The sequence below is a fragment of the Haliotis rubra genome, unplaced genomic scaffold, assembly GCF_003918875.1.
Source record: "Haliotis rubra isolate DU_JTF1 unplaced genomic scaffold, ASM391887v1 Scf2189, whole genome shotgun sequence".
Taxonomy (NCBI): domain Eukaryota; kingdom Metazoa; phylum Mollusca; class Gastropoda; order Lepetellida; family Haliotidae; genus Haliotis; species Haliotis rubra.
The window spans coordinates 1-21,597 of record NW_025766213.1 but is presented as its reverse complement, the minus strand read 5'-3'; the positions used below and the strand labels follow the sequence as shown (position 1 = coordinate 21,597).

General features: G+C 40.8%; 1 long non-coding RNA gene across 1 annotated transcript; it reads right to left on the bottom strand.

Moving 5' to 3' along the window:
* Positions 1 to 15,320: 15,320 nt before the first annotated feature.
* LOC124277138 lies at positions 15,321 to 16,478 on the bottom strand. Its single transcript, XR_006898753.1, has 4 exons — positions 16,449 to 16,478; positions 15,769 to 15,867; positions 15,522 to 15,589; positions 15,321 to 15,360 (listed from the first exon to the last, which is right to left on the bottom strand). It is a non-coding gene; the product is annotated as an uncharacterized LOC124277138 (long non-coding RNA).
* Positions 16,479 to 21,597: the final 5,119 nt, after the last annotated feature.

Below are 21,597 nucleotides of genomic sequence, written 5' to 3'. Positions count from 1 at the left end.
GCTCAGGCAGATTGCGAGAGAACGAGGTGTAGTGGGTTACTTTCGATTGAGGAAAGCCCAGCTGTTTAGCTTACTAGGCATACAACCCCCTCCAATGGTGAAACAACTCAAACTCCAAGCCAGAGAGCTGGGGCTTGGGGGTTTATTCCCACCTGGGGAAAGCCTGGCTGGTCGCACTGTTGCACGCCCCCGTACAACGACCTCCTACGGTGAAACAACTCAAACTCCAAGCGAGAGAGCTGGGGCTGGCGGGTTATTCCCGTATGAGGATACCCGAGCTCGTCGAACTGTTGTATCAGCACAGAGACGTCGATCTACAGTTCATGTGCACTGAACGCGCTATAGGTAACTATTTGAGAGGCTGGCGGATGAATGTAGACAAGAACATAGACATCGGCGACGTCAAGCTTATGATCGCTGACAAGGTTAATGAGGAACTGAACGACCTGGGAAGGCTCAAGTTTCAAATCACGGTAAAGATGTCACTGGATAAACAGCAGACGGACGGTGCCATTGAGTACGTTCAGCCTTACTTCCGGGGTAAACAAGAAGTTGCGACTCAACCTGAGATGGTAGACGAGTCCATCGACACCTCGCTTCAGCAGATACGAGAGTACATGGAATGCTTCATGCACAGGGGGTCCGGGTGGGCCATGGATAAAATCGATAAGGTCTATCTAGACATAGCTAACTACGTACCGTTCAGAGGCGGATCGTACATACACTTATCCCCCTACTCCAAGAAGAAACAAGCAACGTCAACGTCAACGTCAAGAAAAGAGGGGACGATTGCATGAGGGTAGCTATCAGGTCCACCTTGTTTCCGACCGACATTAACTCGAACAGACCTACGAGCTATCCACAAGACGACGAGCTCAACTGGGATGGTATAGACGAACACACACACACACACACACACACCCTATCCCAGAGAAGCAGAACCCCATAGCCATCAACGTCTTCGGGCACGAACGTAACAAAACAATCGTGCATAGGATCAGCGCAATGGCGGATCATCGCGTGATCAATATATTCATGATCCAGCGAGGTGGAAAGGGCCACTACGCGTGGATAAAACACTTCAGCAGGCTGTTGTAAGACCAATCAGAACACAGAGCAAAGAGTCACTTCTGCGAATGGTGTCTGCACGGCTACACCCGGCCCGACCTACTTGAATCACATCAGGAGGATTGCCTAGGCGTGGGGCAGACGGCCATCGGGCTGACCCCAACACACAAAATCGCAGGAGCACGAGGCCTGCGGGTTGGGATACGTGGTCGTCCGATATGACGGGGAAACGAATGCTCCCGTGGTGTACAGGGGTCCCGACGCGGCTGAAAAGTTTCTCATGTGCTTGCAGCACGAAAAGAAAAACACCAGGAAGAGGTTGTACACCGTCGTTCCAATGCGTATGACCCAAGCCGACCGGCAAGCTCATGGCTGCAGCACTCACTGTCACGTGTGTGACGTCACGTGTGTGAGATCACTGCCACATCACCGGGGGGTACAGAGGTGCCGCTCACAGCGCGTGCATCCTCAAGCTCAGAATCAACCCAAAGACAATCAACATCCCCGTGGTTTTCCACAAATTGAGAGGGTACGACTCTCACTTGATCATGCAGGCCAACGCGAGGGTCGACGGCAACCTGACGTGCATCCCCAACAACATGGAGAGATACATCTCCTTTTCCCTGAACGGCCTGAGGTTCATAGACTCAGTTCAGTTCCTGCTGTCATCTCTCGACAGTTTGGTCAAGGCCAACGATACCTTCACCATCACCAATCAATACACCGAAGCCAAGACTCGGCCCCTGCTGATGAGGAAGGGTGTTTACCCCTACGAGTACATGAACAGTTGGGCGAAGTGTGTCCGAGACCCGACTACCCCAAATCAGTGAATTTTACAGCAACTTCACTGACTGGGCCATCACCCAGGGCGATTACGACCACGCCCAGAATGTGTGGGAGAAACTGGGCTGCAGGAACATGGGTGATTACCACGACCTGTACTTGAGAACGGACGTACTCCTGCTGGCTGACGTGTTGGAGACGTTCATGATCAGAAAGACGTGTTTCAAGCAGTATCGGGGCGGTGGGGTAGCCTAGTGGTTAAAGCGTTGTCTCGTCACGCCGAAGACCCGGGTTCGATTCCCCACATGGGCACAATGTGTTAAGCCCATTTCTGGTGTCCCCCGCCGTGATATTGCTGGAATATTGCTAAAAGCGGCGTAATACTAAACTAGTCAGTCAGTCAAGCAGTATCACCTCGACCCCGCGTGGTACTACACCAGCCCCGGTCTCTCTTGGGATGCCTTGCTGAAAAAGGCCGGAGTTAAGCTGGAACTCCTCACTGATTACAACATGCACCTGTTCATCGAGAAAGGATTGTGAGGTGGGATCTCCATGGCTGCCAAACGGTACGCAAGAGCCAAAAAAGAAGTACGTGGAGAGCTACGACCCTAGCAAACCCACCAATCATCTCCTCTATCTCGACGCCAACAACCTGTACGGTTGGGCTATGAGCCAGTATCTACCGACCGGGGGTTCGAGTGGGTGCCTGAGATAGACGTCATGAGCATACCACCGGATTCACGGGCAGGTTACATCCTCGAAGTTGACTTGGAGTACCCAGCAGCATTACACAAGTCCCACAACGGCTACCCCCTGGCTCCAGTACGTTTGATGGTGAACACGGACTGGATGTTAAGAACATGAAGCAGTTACATTCTGGTGCTCTGCTTGTTGAGTGTGGGAGAAGACAACAAGCCACGAACCTTATGAGCACGAAAACCTTTGTTGGTATTCCGGTCACAGTCACTGCTCACAAAACACTCAACATGAGCAAAGGCTTTGTCAGAGATCGTGACAGATTGTTTGCTGACATGTCGGGAACTTGACATAGTGTCAGAGATGAAGGACCAAGGCGTGCTTTATGTCAAACGTTTTACAAACAATGAAACTTTCAAAACTAATACATAGCTGTTTTCCTTTTCATGCCCAAATGCTCCCAAATCACTGAAGGCAGGTTACTGTAACGTCCAAGTTGACACCTACATCCCCAACCCACTCAGGTGTTTTAAATGCCAGAAATATGGACATGATGTAAATACTTGCACATTGTCTGTTGTGTGTGCTCACTGTGGAGAAAAGACAAACACAACAGAAGATTGTACCAGTGAGTTTAAAAAATGCACCAACTGCTCAGGCGAACATTCCTCCTTCTCTAAAGATTGTCCGATTTGGAAAGAACAAATGCAAATAAACAAGATCAAATTTACCCAAAACATTAGCTTTTCCGAAGCCCAAAAACTGGTCAAGAGTTATGAACTTAAAGAAACCTATGCTTCAGTAACCACAACACCATCTGAGTCAAGCTCTAAGGTGCTCAAATTGTCCACAAGCTTTCAAACAAAACTTGACTTGGGTCAAAAGAGATTCTCCACAGTTTTTGTACCCTGCAATGTCTTCTCAAACTACAGACTCACTTCCTGTTCTGTCTGAAAAGCAGTTAGCGTCATCTTCTGATCATAAATCTCAGTCGAGTTCAAAGTCTCAATCGTCATCTACTGTTCAACAAACTGGTAAAGCCAAAAATAAACCTAAGCCTGATTCCTCAAAAGCACAAAGTGAATGACCCCCCAAAGGGTCAGAAAACAAATTACAGTTGTACAACAAATATTATATGGATCTCTTGATGATATGGACGTGACTGAAACCGTCCATACTAGGGCACACAGCTTGTCGCCCACCGAACAAGTGCGGGGGAGATCCCCCATAAATCCCCCCAAGAGATAAGTTATCAGAATAATATCATACAGTGAACTTGCAGAGGACTAAAGACTAACTTCAGTGAATTGCAACTATTAGTCCAGGATTATACACCGTCAGCAGTCTGCCAGCAGGAGGCATATTTAAAACAGACGGATACTTTTGACCTATGCCATTTCAATGCATAACATTATTTTTCACCTCCGGGTGAGAGGGCCACTGGTGGATCTTCCATCCTTATAAAACAGAATATTATCCATAGCCCTGTTTCACTTAATACTGGTCTACAGGCTGTTGCCGTTCGACTCACTTTTCATGTTACGCTCACATTATGCTCTTTGTATATCTCACCGTCTTCAGCTCTTCAGAAGAGTGAACTTCAAAATCTATACGACCAACTCTCAAAACCCTGTATTATTATGGGAGATTTAAATGGCCACAACCCACTCTGGGGTGGTACAAATACTAATGCTAAAGGTAAACTATTGGAAGAGTTCTGTTCAGATAATGATTTATGCGTATATAATGACGGTTCCAACACCTATTTACATCCTGGCACGGGAACTTATTCAGCTCTAGATCTATCAATTACAGACCCAGACCTATTGAATGTACAATGATCTCTGTGGAAGTGACCATTTCCCAACAATATTAAAGCCTGTGAACCCACCTGATAATACCCCATCCTCTAGATTTAAATTTACTAATTATTTGTTTGCTTATTGATTGACATTGATATATTTCAACTGACTACTACTGATCGCCTTTGACACTGATTTTAATTCACTCATTATTTTTTTTATATTTAGGCACACATGGATGTTGTTTACGGAACCTTATATGGTCGCTCACAATCCATATCCTTTCTGGGTCGTATATGATCACGTGAAAATGTTCCTTTCCACCTGTAATTTAATGAGCATCGATCTACGCAACACGGATACGATAACTTGTGTTAACCATGTCAGCGAGCCTGACCACCCGATCCTGTTAGTCGCCTCTTACGACAAGCATAGGTTGCTTAAGACCACAATTCTAACCTGGATCTTCACGGGTAATAAAAACAGGAAGTTTTTTCACATCGCTAATCAACAAACATAGATGTTGTCATTGTTTGAACATCCACTGAAAGACATCCTTTGTCTAAAGGTCGTACCCAAATGTCACAATTCCCTTTCATAAATTCGCTCTATTGCCATAAGTGTATCTCTTCTTATTGTCCCTAATGCATGTATTTTCCATTTAAGTTTGGTTTTCGCCATCTGACTAAATGTTCGATTGCTTTGTCGATACTCATTTGTTACATCTCTTGTGAATATCAGTTTGGGTAGAGGTAGTTGGACTTTAACCTCTCTACGAATAAAATGGTCAGGTATCCATTCATCTGAACAGCATCTAAAAGTCTTTTCAAACAGTGGACAAAGTATGGCTTAAAGTCTCGTTCAAAGAGTAAATAATTATAATTTATAAGCTTGTGCATCTCCTCAAGCTCACATGGTCTGTCTGCTCCAGAACTTGAACAAAGTCACTTAGACCAAGGAGCTGAAGTATATATTTACTGTCTGGATCAAACGTTTCCAATTTACCAACAAAATCAGGTTTAAACATGCATGGACTGCAATGATGCATAACGGTTCCAAAATGGTCATCCATTTCACCCTGAGTTTCGTTGTCCCAATGCACAATCAGATCCAAGAAATCCTGAAATGCCACATTGCTGTAACCCTTGTGACAAAAATCGAATGGATTCTTCATATGGTGCCCTTTTCTTCTAAGAATCATGGCACCGAAGGTCTTCAGGAAATGTTTATCAAGGACAACAAATTTGTCTAGAAACAGAGTCCAGAGTCTTGTATATGGTTCTCTAGCGAATATGAACCGCGTTGTCGTGAAGATCAAGTTTCTGTCGTGATTTAGATTATATAACTTGAGTTTTCTTTGGCTGAAGTGAACATCGTATTTGCTTACGGTGAATGGGTTGAAGCGGGTGATGTTGTATCCTGGGTTGCACTACCTGAGGAAATGAAAAGCCCGTAGCCAAAATGTTGAAGCGATCTTGTGGCTCTGGGAGTAGGACACCATTGATCTTGGATCTATCACGACACTTGTTGCCGTTCCAGAAGGGTCGGACTGACAGTGTTTGGCGATGAGCTCATGTCTGGTTCTCTGTTGCTCTTTCATGGCTGGAGGAAGTGGATATTTTGGTTCCTGGGGAAGAGGTGGATTATCAGAGAAATGGTATAAATTCAAAACTTAGCACATCAGATTCACACGTTCGTGCTCTTTGGGTCAGAGCTAAAATTCATCGGTAAAGTAAACCTTCAATAATGACTACCAATTCGGACCCAAGTTAGGGTTATGCTTGTGATGAGTGAGTGAGTGAGTGAGTATGTTTTTACGCCACTTTTAGCAATATTCCAGCAATATCACGGCGGAGGCCACCAGAAATGGGCTTCACATATTGTACCCATGTGGGGAATGTGAACAGATTATATATCCCTGTGGGGATTTAGGGTTGGAATGGATCACCAGGACCCTACGTTGGTCGTAAAATGTGATCCAATGTATACGGTGGAGTGAGTTGGGTTTTACGCCGCTGTTAGCATCATTCCGACAATATCGCGGCTGGGGGCACCGGAAATGGGCTTCACATATTGTAACCATGTGGGGAATCGAACCCGGGTCTTCAGCGTGGCGTGTGAACGCTTTAACAACTAGGCTACCCCACCGCCCCAGGTTAGTGATGAGGCTGATTACCAGCGCCATCAGCCCAAGTCACGTAAATATAATAATAAATATGCTCATTCGATTATTTATCAGGTCTCAGCATGTAGTAAGGTATATAGTATTGCCACGCGCTACATTAAACATTCTTCGCTCACACAGTCATTCACTTACTAATTGGCATGCCTCCTTGAAGTGCATAGTCCTAAGCAAGCATGTTCTAAATCTAAAACTGTATTAACCTACTCACTCACTCCTGGATTTATCTTTCGCAATACTTTCTCGATACATTGACGTCAGGGGTTCCTTATTTTCCAACTGACCCACTGTTTCAAAGTGCACATATTCAACAGGATGGACACAGATAGTTCATACTTGTTCTGAATACTTGTTGGCTGATACATTACAGAAGATGAAAGCAATCATTTGACCACAAGCATTGACTGGTTATGGAATGAGATCCTTCATAAAGAAAGGGTTAATCACTGGCAATCCAATATTATCCTTCGTTTAGGAAATGATATGTAAGTGTCATATTTCCTCACCTTTGGACTATGGAGAATTCATTTCGATGTCATTTTCTGAACAGGGAATAAGCCACCATGAGATTTAGCCTACGGCCACACCTACCTTACTTTTATAAGGCCTTATTTGTTATTTTATGTTACCATGTTGGAGAAATCCATGCTTCTTGGACTCCGGTCAGGATCTGAAACATGTATGACATACGACCTTGGTTAATGTTAGCTTTTCAGTGACGATGATATTAATGGAATACGACGTTCAACACTGGATCACTGGATTGTCTGGCCTAGATTTGTCTATTTACAGAATGTCGCCATACAGCTGGAATACTGAGTCGAACCTATTTTTGATGGATCCTGGAACAACTGAGATACGCAATACTCGACAGACAATTACTAATTGTTCCGTTACAGAGCAACTGACATAGACAGCGTTACTTACTGTATATATACAGAAGTAAACAAGGACTCACCGAAACCATCGCTGCAATGGATAGGATCAGCTTCGAGGTCCTCATCTTTCGAGAAGTCTGAAACAGAATGAGTGAGTGAGGGTTGTTTTTCGGTGCCTTTAGTCGTTTTCGGTAATACAATAGCGGGACACCAAAAAAACTGGCTTCATACCTTGTTCTCAAAATGGGAATGGCACCCGGGCCTTCGTCATGTTGAGTGAACACTTTATCCAATAGGTTCACCCACGCTCACTGACTCACTGAATCTGTTTCTCACTCTCACTGTCCCACTCACTCACTCACTGAACTTGCTCCTCGCTCTCACTGACTCACAACTCACTGTCCCACTCACTCACTCACTGAATCTGTTTCTCGCTCTCACTGACTGACTCAGTCTCACTGTCTCGCTCATTCTCTCGCTGAATCTGTCTCTCGCTCTCACTGACTGACACACTGCCTCACTCATTTTCTCACTGAATCTGTCTCTTGCTCTCACTCACTGACGCGCTCACTCGCTGACTGACTCCACCCATCCACTCACTCACTCATTCATTCATTCACCCACATACTCACTCACTCCATATATACCAGCAAAATGGCCTGTAGAACGGGTGGAGTTAGTGAAGTTTCTATGTAAATACTGCCGGTAGGTTTGTTATGAGGGGATAATCCTACGTGTGAATTAAGACAACTTTACAATACTGTCCGGATAACCAGGGTTCCATTCTACCAAACGTGTGGTTATCATGTCAACAATGTTACAATAAACCAAACATTCACACACCTGTCCGCATTGTAAAACGACAATACAGTAAATGCAGAGGCAACACTCCTCTCAATTCAACCATGTAGCTTTCTACACCGACCCACTATGGGGTAAGTTGATACATATATGTCACATACAGGTCAACCGTGACTCTACAGCTACCCTTGAACGCTGCACGAGGCCTTCCTAAATGGGAACACCTGTACAACGAACAGTTTATGCGAGCAGATACAACTGACTTGATATGCTTGCACACCACAACTAAACATAAATCTACACACCTTAAGGTGACTTTCACATCGACATGATTATCACGGTCAAGGGTCAGACATTACACGGGTGGTCATGTCTACCTTGCCAAGGTCCAGCCCTCCGTGTGACCTCCCTCCTACCCCCCCTGTGCAGTGGGCGACCGCTATATGGGTCGTGCCTCTTAACGCTGTTGTTAGAATGTGTCTACTTGTCGAGACAACAACAAGCAGAATGGGATCAGTCTCTTGACCTGTATGTGAGGTAGCTGGGCCTTAACGTGACGAATGTCATCCCAGCTAGACATGGGGGCTTATCAGCTACTGTACAAACGAAGGATTTGTTCAACGGTTGATAGCCACGTCTCGACACCCAGTAAACTACGGTTATGACGAATACGGTTATAACGAACTGACTCATATAATGTGCTTGGGTCATTGTCACTGTCTGTATGTTTTAGTCGAAATATGTGTAACGAGGTACCGTTATAACGAACTACATCTGGTGGCACTTAGTTCGTAATAACCGTAGTTTCTTGTGTCGTTCTCGGTTAGATATACCCGCAAGAAGGACTGGCCAGGTGGTCAGACTCGGGCTACCATAATGCACATTACGATGTACGGTTGTAACGAACCAACATTAGTTGGTGTTTTGTATTCGTCATAACCGTAGTTCAAGGTACGGCATGTGGTATTCAGGGGTAGATATACCCGTAAGAAATATTGGTCATGTGGTCAGTCTCGGGCTACCGAAATGCGCGTAAGGAAGTACTGTTATAACGAACCAAACTTAGTGGACCTGTTGTATTCGTTACAACCGTACTTCACTGTACGGCATGTGGTATTCCGTTGTAGATGTACCCGTAAGAAATATTGGTCAGCTGGGGAGACCCGGGCTACTGAAATGCGCATAACGAAGTACTCTTATAACGACCCAAAAAATAGTGGGCCTGTTGTATTCGTACCAACCGTACTTCACTGTACGGCATGTGGTATTTCAGTGTAGATGTACCCGGAAGAAATATTGGTGAGCTGGGGAGACTGGGGATACTGAATTGCGTATAACGAAGTACTGCTGCAACAACATCTTTCGAATTCGTTATAACCGTAAATCACTGTACACCCTGTGGGGTTCCGGTCAGAATTATACCATAACATGGACAGGGCAGGCGGTCAGACTCGGGCTACCTAAACTGTTGAAATACAAAACAATTTCAGAAAATTCATTAACTTCGACTGAATTTGAAATGTTGATGTTAGGTTTATAACTACTACAGATGTGTTTATTATAAATATTGAAATTACATCGATTTGATCTAAACATGTTTTTTCACTCTCTCTTTTTCTTTTGAAATTGAAAATACATGGTCTGCTAGAGACATCCGCTGGTCATTAATAAACAGCTGTCACCATGTTGCATGGTCAATTGCAAGCAAAAACGCCAGCGCATTGAATGGAACGCACTTTCGTAACTTCAGACACCACAGAATTTGGTCCGATCCCAGCAAATTAGCACCACTGGAGTGAGTGAGTTTAGTTTTACGCCGCATTAAGCAATATTCCAGCAACATCACAGCAGGGGACAACAGGAATGGGCTTCACACATTGTACCCATGTGGGGAATCGAACCTGGGATTTCGGAGTGGCGAGTGACCGCTTCAACCACTAGGCTAACCCATCGTCTCTCCCACCACTGGAGGACATAGTATGCTGGCTACCATGATAGGATTACAACGTGCGTTGGCAGTGGAGCAATATACACACGTTCCTTGACGTGAGACAATTTTTTAACGCCGATTGAAAAGTGTCATTTCACTTCACGTCAGGTTACTTTATCAGCAAAACGAGAAGTTATGCAGGCCGCGGACGAACCCACAACCGTATGATTCTGTTAAGCTCAAGCGACACAACTCTGAAGAGGAAATTGCTTCTACAGAGAAGACTGGGCCAACGCGGGCCGATCATGAAGAACATTAGGAAGGTGTGTATGCCAAGTTCGTTACTTTTTACTTCTGTTCTTAAAAACCGTTTAATTTCATGATTTGATTTTACATTTTTTCCAATAACTACATGTTTAATTGATTGGAAGATTAATGCGAACTAACTGTTCCCGTGATTTTTTGACCACATGACAAAAAATGCATGTTTACCAAGCTTGTCAACCAGGAAATGTCTTGGAAAGATGATGTTTCCAAGACATTTCCAATCTTGGAAAGATGATGTTTCAAGACATATCCAAAATGGATACATGAGATATCCATACGTTTCCAATTATTGGATATGTGCACAAGGGAAAGAGATAACTGGTGGGTGATGGTAAATGTACGCCGAAAGACCTGACCCTCGTTACTTGATGAGCGAATCAAGGCCGTAGATTAACCAATTAACAACTTGATAGTCATTAAAATCAGGCTGTTTGTAGCCTTTATGACTATACTGGTTGGACCACTGAATAATATCACGCTACAAAATGAACTTGAACAGCAACATTTTCAGGTTATCATTTGCGCCTCTAAACATTGAATGAAATAATTACTATTTATGATGAAATGGATCAGAGAACATTATAATGGCATAAATGAGGCTTTAATGACTCATGTAATGGTGAAATTAAAATTATATAATCACTATGACATTGTTAGTTTACTCATGGCCAGACACATCAACCTGGTACCGGTAGATTTATATGTATTACGTAAACATTCAGTATTTCTTAGTACCTGAGATAAGATTACACAAATTTTCAGTGAGACGTTTAATCTCAGATCATTTTGTTAGGCAGCATTCACTAAAGTAAAACTTCAATAGATCGGTCATTGGCACACTGAAGCAGATTTCACTTATACTGCATTAAACAGTATGGGGATACATAAGGCATCATACCACGTATGTGGTAACAATACCTGATTATTGCATACATTTCGATGTACATCTTTCAGCATAAACAAGTTGGTTCAACTTGGTTGTATGTTGATTAATTTCCAATTTTTATATGTCCACAAGGGGAGATAACCGATGGGTGATGGTAAATGTACGCCCAACGACCTTATCAAGGCCGTTAAGATTCACCAATTAACAAGGCCTGCTGTCTTGTTAATTAGCAAGTGAACAGTTAAAACAGCCTCTGGAAGGATAACCCAGTTCCCAGTTTATTCGTTGGTTTCACATTAATTTTAGACTCTCTGTGCGCATGCGCAGAGCGTGTAAAAATATCCTCAGGCCATATCCGGTTTGGTCGTAAGCTTTACCGATAGTGTAAACGCACTCTAAAGGAAGCAAAAATCAAAACAAATATATGGTTTTATGTCGAATTTAACTAATCTCAATTCATTTATGAATGGAAGGGACCGGAATCAGTTAAATAAATAGCTTAACGTTTGTTAACAAGCTCTTGTATAAACACATCTCACCACCACCCGTCCACCGTTCTTCCTGCACATTCCCTTCTCTAGCCGCGATGCGGCTCTCGGCTACCCCTTCTCACAAGTAAAAAAACACATCTCTGATGCAATGCCACCAAAATAGGACATCAAATATTGAAAAGCATAGGCAAATTGATGTATGTACTCAACTATGAACAGTTGTCACGCGTAAATAATTTTTATACAGCATTTATTTAGAGCGTGTTTACAATATCGCTAATACGACCAAACCGGATATGGCCGGAGGATATTTTTACACGCTCTACGCATGCGCACAGCGAGTCGAAAATTAATGTGAAACCAACGAATATGCCTCTTACAACTTCAACTTCTTTATTCTCATAAAACCACCATCGGTGGTACAAGAGCATTTAACTATACAATATTTACAAATGTGTATACATATGGACATGCGTCATGATGATGAGTTATTTATGTTACAATTTATACAAATGAGAGATAAAAAGTGATAGACAGTTGCTAAGTTTAAAATTGACAGGTGATATGACCTTGCTAATAGTTGCTTAGCTTGCTTAGCTTTGATTTTCTGTAAGAATTAAGTGACGTGCATTTAAAAAGATAATGAAATTCGTCACCAACTAAGTTGCAATTACATAGTCTACATAATCTTTCTTCTCTCGGTATGTTCTGCCATCTGCCAGTTTCGATTGTAAGATTTAAATTTGAGGTTCTAAACTTCAAAATAGGGTCATGTATATAGATTTTGGAAATAGAAGGTATTTTTCAAAAGACAGTGGGTTTTAAATATTGAATATAGAAACCCCTTAGGGCTGGAACGTTTATCTTCTTGCCATCTTAGGATGACTTGATCTGTTAAAATTCGCTTTGCTTTCTAAACGAGGGACATCTTGCATTTGGTTTTGTGATAAGGTTTTAGTTTCTATGTATGTGTGAACGAGGAACCTGGCATTTTAACCGACTGAACTTAAAGGTCACATGCAACAAAAATCGAACATAATTAAAACACAGTTTTCACTTATTCATGATATATACAATGCATTGCTGCTTAAGAAAAACAAATAAACAAATTATAAGCCCATAATCGCAAATCAAAAGTGCAATATTTTATACTTCGGTTTACTTCTCTCGAAACGAAGCAGTCAGTGATAGCCGGGATACCGAACCCAGTCTGAGCCAGTGTGCGTGCACTCAACTGTAACGGAGATGATTTTATTGGCTCATTTACCTGTGTTTATGGCCCGATACGCGTTAAGTTCAAATTGCATGTGGTCAGTGATTGAAGATGTGTATTGCATATTGTCATTAGCAGACAGGCAGGCAGGCAGACATATAGGTGTTAATGAAACAGACATTGAGTTTTGTTTGCAATCAATATGTTATTTTATGTAACGAGTACATTATTTACTTCTTTGTGTAGGCCTACATATAATCAGGATATATGCATCTTATTTCAAGCTCCGCGAACCTATTCACTGCGCATGCGTTATGAGAGCAGCGCAGCTGTTGAAACCAGTTTTCCCCAGTTTCGGGGAAATTCAGTGAATCGTTTGAACTCCGATTTCGCGGGCTTTTTTAATCGCGTTTTTAACAACTTTATAAGTTGAATTTGCATTTTTTATGATTTGTTTCGGTAACTCCATACCAAAAGGTATCAGAATCTGCAAAGTTGTATTTTACGTTGCATGTGACCTTTAACATTGTTCCATGGTCAATATCGCAATATTGGCGCAATGGTAGTATACAGGAGTTTGTTTCAATTTTTTGATAGCCCCATTATTATGCAAATAAAATTATCAAAAATGAATAAATAATGTCATGCTCCTCTCAGAGGGAGGAACATAGTTTATATAATGATTCTTATATTTCCTTGTCAAAACAGAATTCACAAATCACAGATATTTTGTGTGGGTTTGTGCGCATAATTTAATATATCATCCAACTTGATAGTAATTAAACAGCAGGCCGGTGGTAACCATAATGACTATATTGTTGGACCATTTGAAGAATGGATTGGAATAGTAACACTTCCATGTTATCATTTGAGCTTCAAAACATTGGATGAAAGAAAAACTATTTAGGATGAAATAGATCAGATCATTATAATGGCATTATATATACATTAAAGCGTCATTTATGCTATTATAATGATCTGATCTATTTCATCCTATATAATATATATATTATAGAAGATATATTATACTATATATTATACACCAGCCACCAGACACGTCAACTTAATTAATTATTGCTGGAACATTGTTAAAAGCGACGTAAACTTTCTCCACTTATCTAAAACATTCCATACTCAGTGTTGACCCATGACAGATCATTAATCATTCTTGGGATGTTGGTTTTGGACGGTGGTCCACGGACACGCCTTGCCTTTGGGATGGCCCCTTGACCTTGCAACTGTTGAAAAGTTTCATCAGCAAGCCTCTTTGCTGACATCAGTTCTCGTGACTCGACCTTCGGTCGCAACAATAAAATATCTGAAGCCACCTTCGTCAATATCACTTTCTTCCGATGACATGAGTTGAACATTCTTCAAAGCCTCTTCATACTTGGTCTTTTGTGGCTGGGAGGTCAGCTTTTCGAATACCCTTCACTCTGTTACGACTCTTCTGAAGAAAACAAACCAATATGCTCATACTTATATTTCCATATAGGTAAAGTGAGTGTAAAACCAACGTGATAATTGAATTAATGGCTATTCTGATAATCTTATGGTCAGTAATATCGATAGTTGCATGTTTAGTGGATTTGAACACAGTTAATAGTTAATATTTATTGACATGTTCAGCCTCTAACAAAACTCAATGTTTAACAATACATAATCCCTTGTTAATTGATAAGTGAGTCATTTCAGTTAAGATTCACTAATTGACAAGGCCTAATCCCTTTGTTGAGTGATGAGTGAGTCATGTCAGTTAAGGTTCATCAATTAACATGTTAATTGATGAGTGAGTCAAGTCAGTTAGGACACCTTGTTGTGTTTTTTTATTTTTACTTACTGTAGATTTTCTGGAGTATTTTCTCATGTCATCATTCCGCTTTGTTCGGCTGCCACATTTCTGTCTTGAGGCCCTTTCCTTCTTTGTCTGTAGACATCTTTTCATAGCAACTGAACAAAAAATGCAATACAGTGGCAGAAAACGCATGAATATTACATATCTAACGAAGTCATCACAAAAATACAATGGTTAAATAAAATCGCCCATGAACATAACAGGTTTTGTACTACGCAACAAAAAAATCACTTTCGGAAAGTCAAGAAATGAGTATTATCATTACATTATAGTGGGTCTTGCTTATTTATGGCTGTGCAGTGACGCATGTAAATGCATCATTAACTGATTAAGAACTGTATAGCAAAACTGCAATACCTTTGAAATTCAGGGCGCGGAATAGCAGGGAGTGCTGTGAAGAAAAGTTCCAGCATAGTCCACAACTTCCTTGTTCTGCTCTGCTTCCAACCTGAATTTAAAGTTCTAAATTTATTGTCTTGTGGAAGACAAAGTTATCACTCAAGAGTCAAGATTGTCGTAATTCTACCTGAAGTTGTATTTGTTGAACGGTTTAATGCATTGAAACTCTTGAATTTAGTGTATATATATATATATATAGTATATTCATACTTGTATTGTGGATTTAGAGCCATCCCTCCAGCAGTCTCTGCATTCTGAAGTGCCTGCCTCACAGTTGCCTGTAAAAGATTTATGGGGAAAAATACAACATTCCGATAAATATGACTTGCGTGTCAGCGGCACGATATGGCTGCAATATTGCCGATGTGACAGTAAATATTAACTCAGTCAAGTGTGTCAGAACACTGAATCGTCTAAAAATCATTACCAAAAGTTACTGAAATGGCAGCAGAAATACCTTTGCATGGTTAGTTGCTTTCTGTTTGTTTCCAGTCACTGGTTCTTGACTATCCCTTCCTCTCTGCAGTCTCTCCAGTTGTTTTTGCATATCTGCAATCTGCAAATGAAATTACTGAAAATGACATACTTTCTTTGCAGAGTAACTCTTTGTTTTGACAACTAGTACATTTTCCAAAACTGCCCCCCCACGTTCACACCTTGATTACTTCTTTAAGTGGCATTTAGAAGCTGGTATGATGAGGATCAAGAACTTTATGGATATGACAACTTCTTTGTTGCAGTGGATGCGACGTTTCGGTGTAGATTCTAACACCGTTATCAAGCAAAAATGATGCACAATGTATGCACAAGGAGAATTATATACATGACGGGTATGTGTTTATACAGTAGAGGAGGTTGATGTGCAGTGTGTTGACATGGGGCTTGTTGTGATAGGAGATGATTGAAGCCAGTGGAGAAAGGTGGGTTATTCTTGATTAGGCTTGATTAGGTTGATCGTAAGCCGTAGGGATGTAATTACCTTGATCTCTGTTGATTAGTTGATTATTTAAGTAATAGACAGGTGGCCTCCGGGAAGCTTCGTTCAAGTGGAACATACACTCAGATAATGTACAAGTGTATAAACGCCGCAAAAGAAAACAAATAACTATAACTCGGTGATTTAGCGCTACACCATACCTGTCGATCTCTCATTGCGACATCTCGTCTCCAGGGCACCAATAGCAATCCACATTTTGTCCTCCATCAGCTTCATCCTCCGTTCCATTATCTGTAGAATATCTTCCGTGTGTTGCTTCTCTGAAACTGTACAATTCAAAGTTATTTGCTGAAGAACTGCCTTGTCGTCCTGATGTCATATACTACCCATCCAAAAGTTTAGACTCAAATAAAGCACTCACTGTATGATATAAATATATGGTTACATCAAAGATGAATTTCTCCAACAACTTTTGGAACCAACTGCAAACCTTATGCAGATGAATTGCACGAGGATCATGCATCAAATAACTGAAAATCGTGTGCAAATATCGTGCATGAGAACAGCTGCGTTTTGGTGCAAAGTTTTGTTAAAATTCACATGCATCCCAAAAATCAAACATACCGAACCCAGTCAGAGCGGGTGTGATTGCACTCATGTGTAACGGGGTCGCTTTATTGGTTCATTAGCTGATGCACTCATTCCGGTTTTGTTTATGGCGTAATAAGCCCGATAGTGTTAAGTTCAAATTGCATGTTGTCAGTGACATTGAAATTGTGTGTTGCATATTGTCGTGAGCAGACAGGCAGGCAGATTGAGTTTTGTTTGCTTACCACAATCAACATGTTTTTTGTTTATGCAACGAGGATATTATTTACTTGTTTGTATATATATAATCCTGATATGCATCGTGTTTCAAGCTCCGCGAACCTGCTCACTGCGCATGCGTTATGAGCGCAGCTGTTGAAAGCACTTGTTCCCCCAACGCTAGTGGAAATTTAGTGAATCGTTTGAACTCCGACTTAGCTGGCTTTTTTCATCGCATTTTTCCAACTTTATGAGTTGAATTTGCATTTTGATGACTTGTTTCAGTAATTCCAAAGGTATCAGAATCTGCAAAGTTGTATTTTACGTTGCATGTGACCTTTAAGAATTTCACGGAGTTTCTTCTGTTTCTTGAAATCTTGACAAATAACCTTTTCGGCATTACAAATTTGTTTTACGATACTTCAGTTCATGTAAAACTGTAAATCTTCTAAAACGTGGAATATTTTGCAAAACTCTATATCAGGACAGTTGGACTGGAAGTACGTCGCTATTTCGCTATTTATAGCCAAGCACTTCCCGTAAAAATGATGATAAGATAAAGTATATTGTTATATTAGTAACTAATTTGTATAATCCTGCTATATATAAACGCTACTTACAGCATCTCTTATCAAGGTTAAACTGATGATCGTCTTCTTCAGTTTCAAAGCAGTCTGTAATTAGAAACATTAGCCTGTGACACGTGAAACATCAAACGCATAACCATCAAAGAAGCCACGCTATATTACAATTACTGGAACTACATTCAGAGGGAACACCCATTGGAAACATCGGAGAGAAAGTACCTGATAACAGGAATGAAGCTGCTGCATTTGCACAGGCCGTTGCCGTAGGAGTAGACGTGAACGGCACCGCTGCTCGCTGTTGTCTGATTTTCATTCTTGTCGCTCGCGGACGTGATTGGTGACCGGATTTCTGAAAATTCAGTTGCATTCTTTATACAACATTTTGAACCATGATAATGAAATAAACAATGGATATTGGTCATACCTTCCACAAGTTTTCTTCATCGACTCAGATAGAAAAAGGAACACGTTTGCTGTTGTCTGGACAGAGAAGCCAGAATATATGTTTCCCTTTATTTCACAGGACATTAAGATTATCATTAGTTGAGATAGAATGAGGTTTGATTTCACTGACAGTAAGCAGTACAGTAATACATGGTAGAAGTAGCATTTGACCATGTTAAGAATATGCAGCTAGACACCGTAACTACCTGGTTGCCTTGGCAGGAGTCTGTCGTACTAGTTTGGTCTGTGTCTATTTGGTATTCACCCCTGGAACACAAACATAGCATACAAGATAATGTAATTGTCTCCGATTCAAAATAGGGATAGGACATATTTTGAAATATCAATTCGACATACAGATCTTTGGTTTACCGTTCTGGCCACTGTACAGTCCCACAGAAAAATAGCCGGTGTTAATTAGGAGTATATTCAACCTGCTATCCTGACATTAAAGCCCCAGGGAGAACTTTTTAGACATCCATTAAAGGTTTGAACAGCCAATTAGTCGGTCTGTTACTTTTGTTTTCAAATTGTGATTCAATATACTAAATAGTCATTATTTGGTATGGTAGTCTTGAGTGTAACATTTCTCAACAACTGTACCTGTTGAAGGAGCACATTGCATCATCAGGGATTGCCTTACTGATATCTTATGGTGTAATCAATAATATACTTACCTGAGCTGATAGCGTCTTCTAAAGAGATATCGCTGACAGACATTCTGGACGGCTTCGTAGATGCAAAATCTCAAATTTACGATAGCACAAAAATTCCAGTATATTGATGTGCGATAATGGACTGCATTTTCCTATCGGGATGTTCATATATATAGCCCGTGAACTATGAGTTCATCCAATTCACATGTAGGTTGCTCCTCCCATCTGCAGCTTCTCCAACTTTCTGCTGGTTTCATGCAAGCTTGAATAACCTGTTACTGTATTTCGAAACAGTCCGGATGTCACTAATTAAAACCCTCTTTCTCATGATTTGCTAAATTTATTAGCATACACACCTTGTGAACGCATCTCAAATCTTAACAGATGTCCCTACTGTATTTGTTGGAAGAAATACAATGGGCAGTGCATACAACAATTTGTGGAGCAAAGTAAAAGAAATATATATGTCAACCACAAATGGTATCGTTGTTTGCCAGTCAGGCACGTTGTTTATTTAGGGGTATGTCATGGATTGTGAGGCTTGGTCCACTGGGCTTGTTTGATTATTTATACCTAATATCACTTTTGAGCCTTCACAACTGGGGAATATTTTTTGTTTAGTAATTATATTGCAGTTCTCCATACAACTCCAAACATCTCCATGTATTCAGGGGGTGGGGCTTTTTTTGTTTACGTTTTTATTATTATTCATAAAAATGAATTTGAACAATTTTGCCACTTTATATGAACACCGGTCCCACACAATTTGTAATACATAAAAGATTCAATTCAAAGCATGTGGCGTCATATGAGACTTCATCATATGAATGGCATATCACAACAATCATTAAATAAACGTAAATACAGAGTTTTCACTTTTGATGTCCGACATTACATTCGACTTCCAACTTCTAATAACAAAGTCACAGGGACATTGATTATTGTGACATACACAGCATGTATGTTATACCATGTAATATTATAATTTATCGATTTATGCATGTTTAACATAAAAGGACAAATGAGAGTCCACTTGTGACATTGTTGGCTTGGACATCTCCTCTTTTCACTCCGGTGTCCTCCTCACTAAGTCAGATTCTGTAAAACTGGTCTCATAGTTTGTTTCAACAAAAAGCTCAATTAGTGAGATCTGTGAAATTTCTATCAAAGTTATATGTATCATTTGCTTGCTTATGTTATGCTTATCTTCCAAATGTATGCCTGTCTGTGGAATCATCTGTGACTTTGTGTCCTGGTTTCTATGGAAATTAATTTGATATAAAATGAAACATGTAACATGATTCTGTAAATGGTCACATTAATTTACTACACTGTGATTTCATTAAAAAGGAAATTCATTTGAGTATTTGTCAAACCTCGCATCTTTGACAACACACAAATCTACTGTTAAGCATGAGATTTCGTGAATACACCCGTTGCATAACACTGTTAATGAACACAAATGTTTGCGACAGGTGTTAATTGGAGAATGAAATATTTCCTGTTTGTAAAAGCACCGTAATGAGATTGGGGTTATTACCTTCAAAGTCTTATGATAATAAAGGCTAGTGTGTGTTTTAACAGGCATGATTGGAGTTGAAATTTGATGTTTCATGACATAATATATTTGGTGTTGCCACCATTGAACTCATTAAGCCAGAGAGTCGCTTCACTGCTCACCTGAGCTCTCATCAAGATTGCCTGGCTCGCTGTGGTGAGATTCAATTAGTGTTCTACACCTAGGGGATTAAACAGGAAACTGTCTAGTCATTCAAACAAGTCTTTGATTGTTCAACTGCCGTAAAAGGTATATGTTGAAGATAGTGGTAAAGGTCATATATTGCAACGTTATATGTAATTTTATTGCAAGTTTCTCCTGTAGACCTTTAGCGAATCGAACATTTATGTGTAATTAACATTTGTGTGTATTTCTTGTATGTAAGACACGAGACATACATAAAACAAACTGCTCCCTCCTATACCTTTGCGTGAGGTTTAATTTTACAAAAACATCTCATTAATATTGCATATATCTCAAGGACAGTACCCACATGAATATGAAGTAAGATGGAACAGATTCATACTTTGTCACTTTTGTTTCATCAATGCAACTTATATATTACCATGCATATACATTTTCCTTTGTCTTGACTTGATATTGCAGTGTCCTTTCCTCACTTAGCCAGATTCTGTAAAACTGGTCTCTCACAAAGCCAGAGTGGGGCCTGGGCTGACTGGAGTTCGAGCTCCTGATAACACTTCGTCCATATGAGTTATAGTTTCATTTTAACAAAATGCCTAGTTAGTGATATTTTGTGGTCTATGGAAATGTGTGTCTTAGGGAGATACATGGCCACTGGATATGTATTATTGATGCTCAGTATGGTATTGTCACTATTCTAGATTGTTGCCATGTACTTTTGTAATCGTGTTAATCGCATAAATGTGCTATTTTGTCTCTGAGACATTACAAATATAAGTATGTTAAACCAAATTTTGATTTTACAATTATTACAAAAACGCACACTCGCATATTTCTTTAATTCTTGCTCACACTGTAGATATAATATAGACCAAGTGCCCTTTGAACAAAGGCTCACGCTTCGGTGGCTAGCAGCTAATTACCTGGCCTCGCACTTCTCACCTAGCCATAGTGCAATGTTGTTTCAACAAGACCTTTTAGGTGGACTCTGGCTAAGTCAGGAGGAATCGCTTGATACAAAGCGCCGCGTGATGGGATTGGATCACGTTCCTGAAAGACTCCTTACTATCTCAATTGCTCAATCCAATATGGTTGATCATTTGTTATGTATGACCAATCGTTTTATGATATACCTGCCTGCTGGCTGACAGGT